Genomic DNA, 11,961 nt, shown 5'->3' with positions numbered 1-11,961 from the left:
GTCTGCGCTCGCGCCCTCTGGACAGACTGGCGCGTCAGATCCTCCTGTGGTCCCAGCAGAGGTTACTATCGCTCAGGGCGATGTATCTCCTGGGGACGCAGAATCAGGGAGCAGACCTGCTGTTGCGGCAGGGGCTGAGGCCCGGGGAATGGAGACTTCACCCCGAAGTGGTGGAGCTCTTGTGCGAAGAGTTCGGCCCCATAGACGTGGATCTGTTTGCGTCTCAAGAGACTACGCACTGCCCGCTATGGTTTCTCTTGTTCCTCCAGCCCCGTTGGGTCTGGACGCCATGGTACATTCGTGGCCGAGGCTACGTCTGTACGCTTTTCCCCCAGTCGCTATGCTGTGTCTCGTTCCCCTTCTCGGGGAACCAGGGTTACATACGTAACCCGAGACGTTCCCCTTCGAGGGAACGAGACACTGCGTCGGTTACGACACTATGGGAACGCCTCTAGGCGAAGCAGGTCTGAACGTGAATGAAATCACTCCAATCCTATTGGCTTGTTGCTAGAACGGTAAGGTGTGACGGAATAACCGGAGGAGTATAAAGCACACCTGTACACACTCATCATTAGCTTTTTTCTATTCAGCAGGCGCTCTGTATGTTGTTTGAAGAAAGCTCCAGTCCTACAAGCAGCGTGTCTTACCTGAAGAAGAAGTCTACCAGCATGTCCGGCAACCAGAAGTACAGAAGGTGTGTTTTTCCTTGCCCTCGGTACATCACGGATGGAGATTCTCATGAGATGTGTGTCTCATGTTTGGGGATGGAACACGCCCGGGCAGCTCTCGACGGGGCTGCCTGCGCCCGTTGCGAAGCCCTTTCCGTGCGGGTACTGAGGTCCCGCATGGCTCTCTTTTCCGAGGATGGCCGGATGTGTTTTCCCCGTGGTGTGGGCCCTGCGGCCGCTGAGGCGGCCCGGCGGCTTCACTCACTCGGCACGGTTTAGTGGGTATCTCGTTCCCATAGTGTCGTAACCGACGCAGTTCGAGTTCCCTCGAAGGGGAACATCTCGGGTTACGTATGTAACCCTGGTTCCCCGAGAAGGGGAACGAGACACTGCGTCGGCCCGCCGCACCTTTCTCCCCGCCTGAAGCGCCTGCTTCATAGTTTAAGCTAATGATGAGTGTGTTCAGGTGTGCTTTATACTCCTCCGGTTATTCCGTCACACCTTACCGTTCTAGCAACAAGCCAATAGGATTGGAGTGATTTCATTCACGTTCAGACCTGCTTCGCCTAGAGGCGTTCCCATAGTGTCATAACCGACGCAGTGTCTCGTTCCCCTTCTCGGGGAACCAGGGTTACATACGTAACCTGAGACGTTCTTATTAATGTAGTTCCTCTGTTTTTGATACTCAATAGTACCAAAGCATATTGAATTTGAAGATGGAGCCCTAAAGACCAACAGACACTAAATTTCAACATTCAGCAACACAGAACTCAAAAGAAGGGACATGAAAGGAACAGGTTATTAAAAATAATAGTTACATTAACTGATCCATGAAAACTATGTGAAGTGTAAAAAGTGATCTTGATACAGTTACAGTTGTTTTGGTTTTTGAGGTACGTATGTATTCCATAGGAATCAAAATTACAACTAGGAAACTGGTCCTTACGAGCAATCCACAATACTTGATGTGCAAGTGCCCCACACTTTGGACCTAGTCTCTCCTCCTGGCTGCACCAACAATTAAACAGAAGATAATACTTTTCTAACCAATTTAATATCTGTGAAATAATTCTAAAAAAGTTTACATAGGTTGCTTGTTTCCTAAAATATTATTCCTTGCTGTCATTATGTCGCTTATTATTACGCTTGGATCCATTCAGTTCCACTCATGTATTAGACATACTGACACAGAGAGACCTGTGGCTGTAAAACAAGACCCTAACCAATCCAATTAGACTGAGTATAATTCTAGACCCAGTCTGACTCGGGTCCTGGTTTGGGTCTTGGTTCCTAAGAGTCTATCAGACCTGTGAAGACCTCGACTGCACACAGTTTGCCCACTCCTGCTTTTGATGAAACAAAACTCTACAGCCAATGATTCTATTGGGAGGCGAAGCTGAAGCGTCGTGGTGAGGCAGATCGCTGTATGTCTTCCCTGAGACTGTTGATTCAGAGCTAAATCAAGTTACAGAGACCTGAAACTGTCATGTTCTGCATGACTCAAATTACAGCGTGGTGGAGTGTTCTACACCTTCAAAGATGGTGGTTAAATTATGGGAGAACTGGGACAAGTACAAGGTCTGATGGAATTAGAAAGTGACTGAAATAGAAACAAGAAAACTGTGTGAAAGCTATATGATTGTTACTCTCAGTGACAAATATTCTTCATCTGGCACTATAAATGAATAAAACATCATTGAACCTATCTATTTTACATTCCCATCCAGACCTCTCAGGTCGTATGGGGGGTCTGCTTTCTGTCCCCAGAGTCAAAACATAGAAAATCAGATTTCATGCACCGTATATCTGGAGCAAACTCCCACAAAACGCACATCATCTGCAACTCTCTCTTCTTTTAAAACAAGGCTGAAAACTTTTCGGTTTGCCGCTGCCTTTTCTCTTGGCTGTTTAATGACTTTGAATTTCCTTGCTGCTGAAATGTGCTATATAAATAAACTTGCCATGCCTTTCTTATGTAATCTAGTTTAGCTTCCTCCTCCTCTAGAATTCTTATCATAACCATGAAATGAATTCCAGGCTTATGTTGCTAACAGCTGTGATTGACAACAGAGACACCACCACCATCTCAAAGCCAGACACTGACAGCAACAGCTGCCAATCACCTACACACACACACACACACACACACACACACACACACACACACACACACAGGCAAAAAGCCAAACCACAAAACCTTCAGGCGCATACATCAAATTACAGCCTGTATGTGGACACTTGTCTTGTTGACATTGGTTAGAAAGGTTACCTCTGGGGCAGCAGAGCTTCTTTACTGATGTGTTTTTCCCCACATTTTGAGAGAAGGCTGCTGTATAACTAAGTCATGTAAGTGGCTCCAGGAACACTACATTAGACATGATTTGTTTGATTGTTTCAGGATCTAGTTCTCTATAGTCCTGACTGTGTGGGGTCTGTAAAAAGGCCTAATTCATGCTGACACAGTAGCATTAATTTCCACTTTGGAGCTACCAGAGGGAATGTTATAATATATATAATTCCATAAATGGAAATCCCCGGGGTCTCTCTCTTGTGAATATGAAAGACTGTTGTCCGTTTACACACACAAAGGTTCAACCACGCCTTGAAGGGAACTTAAATGAATTAGGCAGGAAGGTTGAATTAATAAAGTAATAAATAGGTGATTAATGTGGGAGAGACTTACCTGTGGGAAAAATAAAGAGTCGCTTTATTTCACTGAGAAATTTTAAAGAAAACGTGCATTTTCCAGACCACATTACTGCCAATTTGAATGAAAAATGGAATTTACTAATCGGGTTTTCTGGGGCCAACTGTGTGTTGTGTTATAAGATGCTCAAGAGTAATTCAAGCTAATACTCATTTATTAATTCATTGGTTTATCCATTCACTAAAGCATTTCTTGTTAGACTGTCTGCCCCAGAGTGGTCATTAAGAGGCATGGCAATGTCGAATAACCACACAATATTAAACTTTGAGTGGAAAGCCAAAATTCCTAGTGTCAGAGCATTTGTTCATTTTAACCTAAGAAAAGCCATTTAGAAGTTGGCAAAACCAGACCCACAAGCTGAACAATAATCCAGACATGGGGAAATGGGAGCATGGATGACATTTTTCTCATTTGAGAAAGTGAGGCTAGACTTAACCTTGGTTTTATCTGAGCTGAAGAAATCGGCTTTCACAACACAGAAGGTGGTGTTTGGGGTAATTAGACTAAAGCTGATCAAACTTTTACATGGGGAAAATGTCTTGTGCTCTTCTAGTCGGGTATATCTAGCGACAGTGTGGAGCAGGGCTTTTCAAAGTCTTTCCCGACTGGGAAAATGCATATGAACGCCCCCTGAAGTCGGATGAATTGCAGAATTGCAGAATTGTTGACATCATACACGTGGAAACATGGCGTTATGGTTGATGGTTAGAAACGTTTGATTAATGGTGCAAAATCAAATATTGCATTTACAGTACGTTTTTTGCTAACGTGTCATTTGTAATATGGTAGTCGTTATAACGGTTAGAAATAGACCCGTGAGGATTAATTAAAAAAGTTATTTATTAGCAGTATTTGCAGTACAAGCATTTTTTTGTGTGGTTTCAGCTGGTGCAGAAACAACTCTGGGACAAAAATCACTTTTTAATAGAGAGCTTCAAACTGTTTCAGCAGACTTGGATGACAATGGCCAAAACATCTTTGTAGTAGCATCCATGTTGTTTCCACATTGCGACTTAAAAGCACATGATCACACCGAAGTCGGACGAATAACTTCATAACTCGGGAGATGGGACCATCCAAAGAGCATGTGAATGCACCGTGATGCCTTGGGGGATATAAACAGGAATTATGATGTTGCCATGGATTCATTAACCAACTTGAGCCCTGTTTTTTGCCTGTATTTGTACAATTTGTATTTGTATAATTTTGGGAAATTGGCACCATTAACAGTAGGGCTGACCCCAAATAGTCAAAGATTCGATGCTTCGGTGGGCGGAGCCTGATTCGACTGTCAATCTTACAGTTGAAGCTTCGCAACGACACGAGGATCATGCCATTTTGGCGATATGGGGTGCTCAACGTCTGATTTTACATAGAACTACCAGTTTTCTCCCAATAAGTTAATATACATCCTATTGCAATATACATTTCAACGTTTAATGCTGTAAATAAACATGTAAAAAGAAAAAAACAACTTGTTTTTAATGTTTTTAAAGTGCGCAAAATAAATCCAAAATTGTAACCCTAACCCTGGGTTGTCAGTACGTGTAGGCGTAGCGTGTATGTGTGTGGTGGCGGAAGAGGAACACTTGCTGAAGAGACGGAGCCCCAGCTTCACTGGTGCTGTGCCGAATCGTCCGCACCTCGCGGGACTTTCAGATAATTTATCACCGTTGATGAACCACACAAAGAATATTTTAGCGTTTTTAAACAGCCGCTACTTGAAATAGACCCGCGAGGAAGCGCAACGTGCATGCAGTTGTGCAGCACGGCAAATACTCTGCACAAGACTGGTGAATGGCAGAGGCGAGAGAGAGAGAGAGAGAGAGGGAGAGAAAATGGTCAACAATAAGCCTCAGTTTAGCTTTGGCTCGCAATCGCCGTGCACAAAAACACACATGATTCAACTATGTAAATCCTTAGTCGGGGGCAGCCCTAATTATGAGTGTACTAGCACTTCCTGTTTGCAGTGTATCCAATCAGGTGCTCAGGGTTTTAAAGTACATTAATCACCACCATGAGCTGTGTGTCACAGCCACCGTTGCAGCTTCAAATCAGTTGATAAACGGCCTAAATCAGCAGGTCAAACTACAATAACTAACCTGATGTTTTCAGAAAACTGGCATGCACCTGTCACTTTCACCTCACAGTATCTGCCACCTTTGGTCAGTGTTTGGTTAGGTTTAGGTCACAAAGACTACTTGGTGAGGTTAAAGGAAATCTAGTTAGTTAGATCATTACAAAACAAAAATAAATCACACTGACTGTAGGTAGGAGATCAGCTGAGAACCACGATCTCTGGTATCAAAGTCAGACACTTTGTGCGTCCCACTCTTCAGCCTGAACTCCTCGCTAAAATTTATGGCGGCATAATAATGATCTGGTTAAGACGATCTTGGAATCCCGTCTATATTTCTGTCTCACTTCCAGTTTTCTGCAGCTTGTAGCTTCATGTATTTAGTTTTCTCATTTTTGTTCTGCACTGCACTACAGAGTACCCACTGAGTTTTAAAACCCAAGCCTTGCTACTGAATATTTTAAAAACATAAGTGTTTTTTTGTGTTTTCCAAACAAATACTCAATAAATTCAATTAGACCTATGAACCTAGCGAGCTCATTCTTCCATGTTCGGCCCTTTGAACTCATTTTTATCCGACACACAGTCCCATCATCAACAACACTGAATCTGTGAGTCATATTTTTTAAAACCCAGCCAAGTGGTTTTGGTGCCTAAACCCAACCAAACTGCAGTACTGATTTTACCAGCAAGGAGTTTCAACACAGTACAGCATCACACAAGTCTTGTTGTTCAAAACACGGAAATATAAACATCTACCTTCACAAAAACAAATAATCTTGGACTTCAACATGTTGGATGATGTATACTTACTTACACATTAACTCCCTACTTGCTCCTCTCCCACGACGCCTCTCCTTGTCCCAGGAGGGAGGTGCTGTAAATCACCCTGACACTGTATTCCCTGCCATCGAACTGGTCTCTGTGACTATTTGAGGATTGCTGTACAGTATTATCATCAATATTTCAAGCTAATCAACTTAATAGTTATGCAAAGGGATGTCCAATATGTGGCGCAAGTAGCTGGCAAAAAGACGTGTCAGATAAATGTAACATTTCATAACTTCTGTTGAACTTTTTGCTTTTAGGTTACAGCTACAGGTTAAGAACATCTATGAGGCTGCCACCTAAAGCTGCTCTGGCTGCTGAGCCAAAACACGGTGATTACAAATCTATTTGATAAGGGATTAGAAAGGATTCAGATAAAAATCTACCAAATCCCGGGCCTAGCAGTTACAGACATATTTCAGTTGGTACCTAAAAAGTATTCAGGTTCAATATCCAGCCCTAGCCCAAACAATAGAAAACAGCTGCAGAGCAAAGTACACAAATGTATGTAGACAGGGTGCCCAGATACTTTAGCCATATAATGTATTTTCTCTGGATAAGACCTTATTCTCTACTCTAGAGACTCACCATCTCTCTCACTCTGCCAGACAGATAAACACAGCACAGAGGGAGCAGAGAGAGGAAAAACAACATTCAAGACGGAGACAGAGCAACAGAAAGCAATCAGACATGGACAGAGAGGGTGAGAGAGAGAGAGAGAGAAAGATATAACTACTGTGGCATCTGTGTCAGCAGTTGCCTAGGTAAATCATTCTGTAGTATTCTTAATCAAAATATTCTACGTTTCCTTGACACACACTCCATCCTGAGTGAACATCTAATTGGCTTTCTCCTAAAACGCTGACCATGTGGAAACCTTCACACTTTAATTATCAAACATTTACACCAAACAACATTTGAAAGATATTCACTGTTTTTTTTTCTACAGACGTGTGCAAAGAGGCAGGGGTGGAGAAAAAACTATACTGGGAGAATCCTTCTTTTTAGTCTCTGTTTTATGCTGATGACCTTCTGCTGTCTCCCACTTGGAATAACCATGACAACATCCGGGAGTTTCAACATGGCAGCAAATGCAATAAAAATAAAAGCTTAACTAAGAGAACATTTTATTCCAAATTCCATTTTAAAATATTTGACGGTGTCATCCAGCCAACTGCGCTGTATAGTTGTGAAGTATGTGGTCCTCTCAGTCATACTCAATGGGCCAAACAGAATCTTTATATTAAGAATTCTGCAGATACATTTTACACGTACACAGAAAAACACCAACAAAATGCACATAGAGCAGAATAAAGCAGATACCCACTGATAATTAACATTCAGAAGAGAGCAGTCAAATTTTAACCTTATCACCTTAAATCCAGCCCCCTAGACAACATTGCTTTCCAAACACCAATCATAGGAAACCAAACTATAACGCAATGTAAAGAAACTTGAACCATAGAAAGAAGAAGCTAAAAGCCAAAGTAGACCAGAATGTTCTCTGGCCCTAAAAGAGATGGTGAATCAGCAGAATCTCTCTCTACTGTCAGAGACAGATCCTAACCGGGTACTGACTCAGTGACCACACACTGGACATCAAAAAGGAAGACACTAAAAATCATGGCAACCAAAAGAAACCAGAATATATAACATAGGAGAGGCTGAGACAGAGATGCACTTCCAGCCACAATGTAAGACATTCACTTCACCTCAGCTCTGTAATCTCAGATTCCAAAGAACTAAATGAGCTCACGACATTAAAAATACCCAAAGGAGACAGAGACAGGGCGTATACTGATTTATACACACACACACACACACACACACAAACGCGCGCGCGCGCGTGCGCACACACACACACACACACACACAGATGGAAAATAAATGTTTATATAGTTCTCACTTACGTGTATGTTTGAACTGCATTTGTTTTATTTTTATTATTATTAATTCTTTTGCATCTCATGCAGGGGAAACCTCTTCTAGCGATCACGTCTTTTGTGGTCAAAATTGTCACTATAAGCAGATAATTATTATAACCACATTTTCTTTTTCTTATGCAGATTACCATCTAATTGACATCGGTATATTGATTACATGGATATAAAGTAATGAAACGGACAGCTTCACTAATACTGTCATTCCTGTCAACTACAGTACAGCTGGTAACAGTTACCTACTGTACACATTAAATGACATATGTATAATTCAAATAAACTATACAGTAATACAGGACTGTGTATCAAATACAGCCTAATGCAGTTAATTATAATTAGACTATAGCCAAAAACAGAATTGTGCTGTTTACAAATACAGTAACATCATTACTGCAAATAGGCTACTAAGTCACAGCTTGGTGTGGTTTCAGTGCATTTCTACATGTTTAACAGGCCTGAAAATAAAACTGCAGGCTTGGGGGGGGGGGTTAGGCCGAGCCAGGAATCACATTGTTCCTGTCTCACACATTCAGGCCTCACCTACAGCTGATGCTCCCTGCAGCCAGGTCCTTTCACAACTTATCACACTCCCACAAACTGCTCCCCACCGCCAGGAATTTACTGCCAAATCTAATAATTACTTTGCAGACCTTGGTGACTGTTGCATTATAGGAGCGTATTCGCATATACAGTCTCCACTGACTGTGACACTGAGTCAAAATTGTCAATTTAATCATAATTAATAACGGCACTACTGCAGCATTTCAATCCTGCGAGTCAAAGTCATTAAAATGGCTCCAAGAACTCCTTGACTATATTGTCTGGAGGAAGTAATCAACTTTGGACAGGCCTCAGTAATTCATTAATATACCTCCTCCAGAAGAAAAAGAGGAGGGAAGGGTGACTTTGTCTACAGGAAATGTGTTTCTTCAGACTCTGTGGGACACTTCTGGATGTTTGATTATAAGGTATAGTATGCAGTGAAAAAGTACAAGAATTCTGTCATTTATTCATTGTATGTAATGTAATGTTATTTTAGAGTTTGACCAAGGTGTTTTTTCTTCCATGGATTCAATTTGGTGGAGGATAAAAGATTCTCATCAACCTAATAATATCATTTTTTTGATAAAGACAGGGACATATCTAAATTTTTTCCACACTACTGCAATTTTATTTCGATCCATGTGAGTCTGCAGTTTGACTACGGTGTTTTACTATTTACGTGCTCAAAACCTGATATATGAGATGGGTTTACCATGATGAAGAGTTGTGAAAATGTGGTCATACATGATTTTGTCACTATGTAACAAGAGGTTGTCAAATTACACAATGGTTTCAAAGTGTGTGTGTGTGACAAATATTAGTGTCCTGAGTTGAGGTGTCGGGAAGCCAACATACCTCGTCCATGGACATAAATCTCATTTCATGTGTGCAGGTGTTATTGTTTTCCACTCTTTATGTTTGACTGAGAGACATTTTAATGGTTTAAATAGTTTGCCTAGACTTCAACAATGCAGTTTTTTATATATATTATATATTTTTTATACAATCTAGAGAGAGATGGCCCCATTACAATTTTCTTGGCTGATTCCAATTTCCTATTTCTTTAGTCTGATCTGCCGATTCTGATTTTCTTTTGTTCTAAGACCTATCAATTGACAGCATACTATTTTTGTATGTAATGGAAAATTCTTCCTTTCTTTCTTTATCTGATCCCCATTAGCACCAGCATAGTCATTGGCTAGTCATCTGGGGGCCCTTGTTCATTATAAAAACATTGACTTTTAATAACTTTTAATAACTACATTTTCTCCAAAACTGCAGCAGGTTAGATAATAATACCTCCTCTCACTCTAAGATGTGTCAAAATGAAAAAATGTTCCAGGTTAGGCTACTGGACAGAGCTGTATATTGTATGACACAATGACATTGCAGAATGAGTATAACTGTAGGGGCGTGGAGAGAGGGGGTTTATTTGTATATTTTATCTGAAAATATTTGAAAGAATACATTACCCTATTTCTAGTAGGTGACTTTTTATCTCACCATTTTAATTCTAATTTATTCTGCACCTTATTTTAGTGTTTACTCACAAACTGCTTTAATCTGCTCACTTTGTTTTATAAAGTCACACTGGATATTTCCATCCGAGACAGAAACTGAGCCGTGTGAAGGAGGCTTAATGTTAATGAGGTCGCCTATCGAAACAATTGAGACCACCAATTCCAATCTCCACCCTAAAGCCTACACCCTGAGCCCTAACAGACTTAGCTGACGTCAGTGCGAGAGGCTGCAAGGGCCCGAAATGATATAATGGGACAGCACTTTGTGACATATCACGTTACTGTGACTACGCCAAAACAATTGCGGGTTTGGGACTTTTTATGTGAAGATGAAAACTATATTATAATCACTATCTTGTTGCTACTGTTTACAATCTTGCAGACACAAATTCAAAAAATGCTGGGTGTATGTATATATGGATATAAACAATTATTATTATTATTTATTATTTTATGTTACCGCATTCTAATATACATTTAATGGTTCTATGTGTGTGTAGCATGAAAGGACTACAAACTGTCATTTCATTATTTTGGCCTTACAGGTATCGGGGTTGAAGGACTTCCTCGCTGATGACGTGTTGTTGTGTGTTTCTGTGTCGCTGTGCCCATGACGTGACATGCGGCGCAGCATGCACATAACAACTGGATATTTTTGTTACAGTCAAGACAGCATGAAAATCTTAAAAGTAAAAAGATATTATAAAGAAATTCACTACAATCACTTAAAAGCTGGAGCACGGAATTTATGTTATGCATTTTCTATATTCGTTGAAAGCAGTAAATCAAATGTTTGATCCAGCGGTCTCTTGCTAGTTCTCCAACAGTGCCTTCCCCACCTTTAAGGTTCATATAAATGGCAGTGCATCCCAATATCTGCCCAAAGAACATTCTGTATCAGCATGGCTAATCCAACATCTGACAAACAAAGCAACCATGACACCACTGTGTCATTATATACAGTGAGGAAAATAAGTATTTGAACACCCTGCTATTTTGCAAGTTCTCCCACTTAGAAATCATGGAGGGGTCTGAAATTGTCATCGTAGGTGCATGTCCACTGTGAGAGACATAATCTAAAAAAAATAAATCCAGCAATCACAATGTATGATTTTCTAACTATTTATTTGTATGATACAGCTGCAAATAAGTATTTGAACACCTGAGCTAGAATTCTGACTCTCAAAGACCTGTTAGTCTGCCTTCAAAATGTCCACCTCCACTCCATTTATTATCCTAAATTAGATGCACCTGTTTGAGGTCGTTAGCTGCATAAAGACACCTGTCCACCCCATACAATCAGTAAGAATCCAACTACTAACATGGCCAAGACCAAAGAGCTGTCCAAAGACACTAGAGACAAAATTGTACACCTCCACAAGGCTGCAAAGGGCTACGGGGAAATTGCCAAGCAGCTTGGTGAAAAAAGGTCCACTGTTGGAGCAATCATTAGAAAATGGAAGAAGCTAAACATGACAGTCAGTCTCCCTCGGACTGGGGCTCCATGCAAGATCTCACCTCGTGAGGTCTCAATGATCCTAAGAAAGGTGAGAAATCAGCCCAGAACTACACGGGAGGAGCCGGTCAATGACCTGAAAAGAGCTGGGACCACCGTTTCCAAGGTTACTGTTGGTAATACACTAAGACGTCATGGTTTGAAATCACGCATGGCACGGAA

General features: G+C 41.2%; 1 protein-coding gene and 1 long non-coding RNA gene across 3 annotated transcripts in view; both read right to left on the bottom strand.

Annotated features, from left to right (window-relative positions):
- The window catches only part of large1 (LARGE xylosyl- and glucuronyltransferase 1), a 133,607-nt gene that overhangs the window by 89,280 nt on the left and 32,366 nt on the right, over positions 1-11,961 (bottom strand). The gene's annotated exons all lie outside the window — the stretch shown is intronic.
- On the bottom strand, positions 4,198-6,920 carry LOC123984724. 2 transcript variants are annotated; one of them, XR_006828507.1, is made up of 3 exons: positions 6,869-6,920; positions 6,266-6,380; positions 4,198-4,480 (listed from the first exon to the last, which is right to left on the bottom strand). It is a non-coding gene; the product is annotated as an uncharacterized LOC123984724 (long non-coding RNA). The 2 variants fall into 2 exon arrangements; XR_006828506.1 differs by lacking the exon at positions 6,869-6,920 and having other exon boundaries at positions 6,266-6,840.

This window comes from Micropterus dolomieu, linkage group LG16 (assembly GCF_021292245.1).
Source record: "Micropterus dolomieu isolate WLL.071019.BEF.003 ecotype Adirondacks linkage group LG16, ASM2129224v1, whole genome shotgun sequence".
Classification (NCBI taxonomy): Eukaryota; Metazoa; Chordata; class Actinopteri; order Centrarchiformes; family Centrarchidae; genus Micropterus; species Micropterus dolomieu.
The sequence above is the reverse complement of the archived record's forward strand: the minus strand, read 5'-3'. Positions and strand labels throughout refer to the sequence as shown.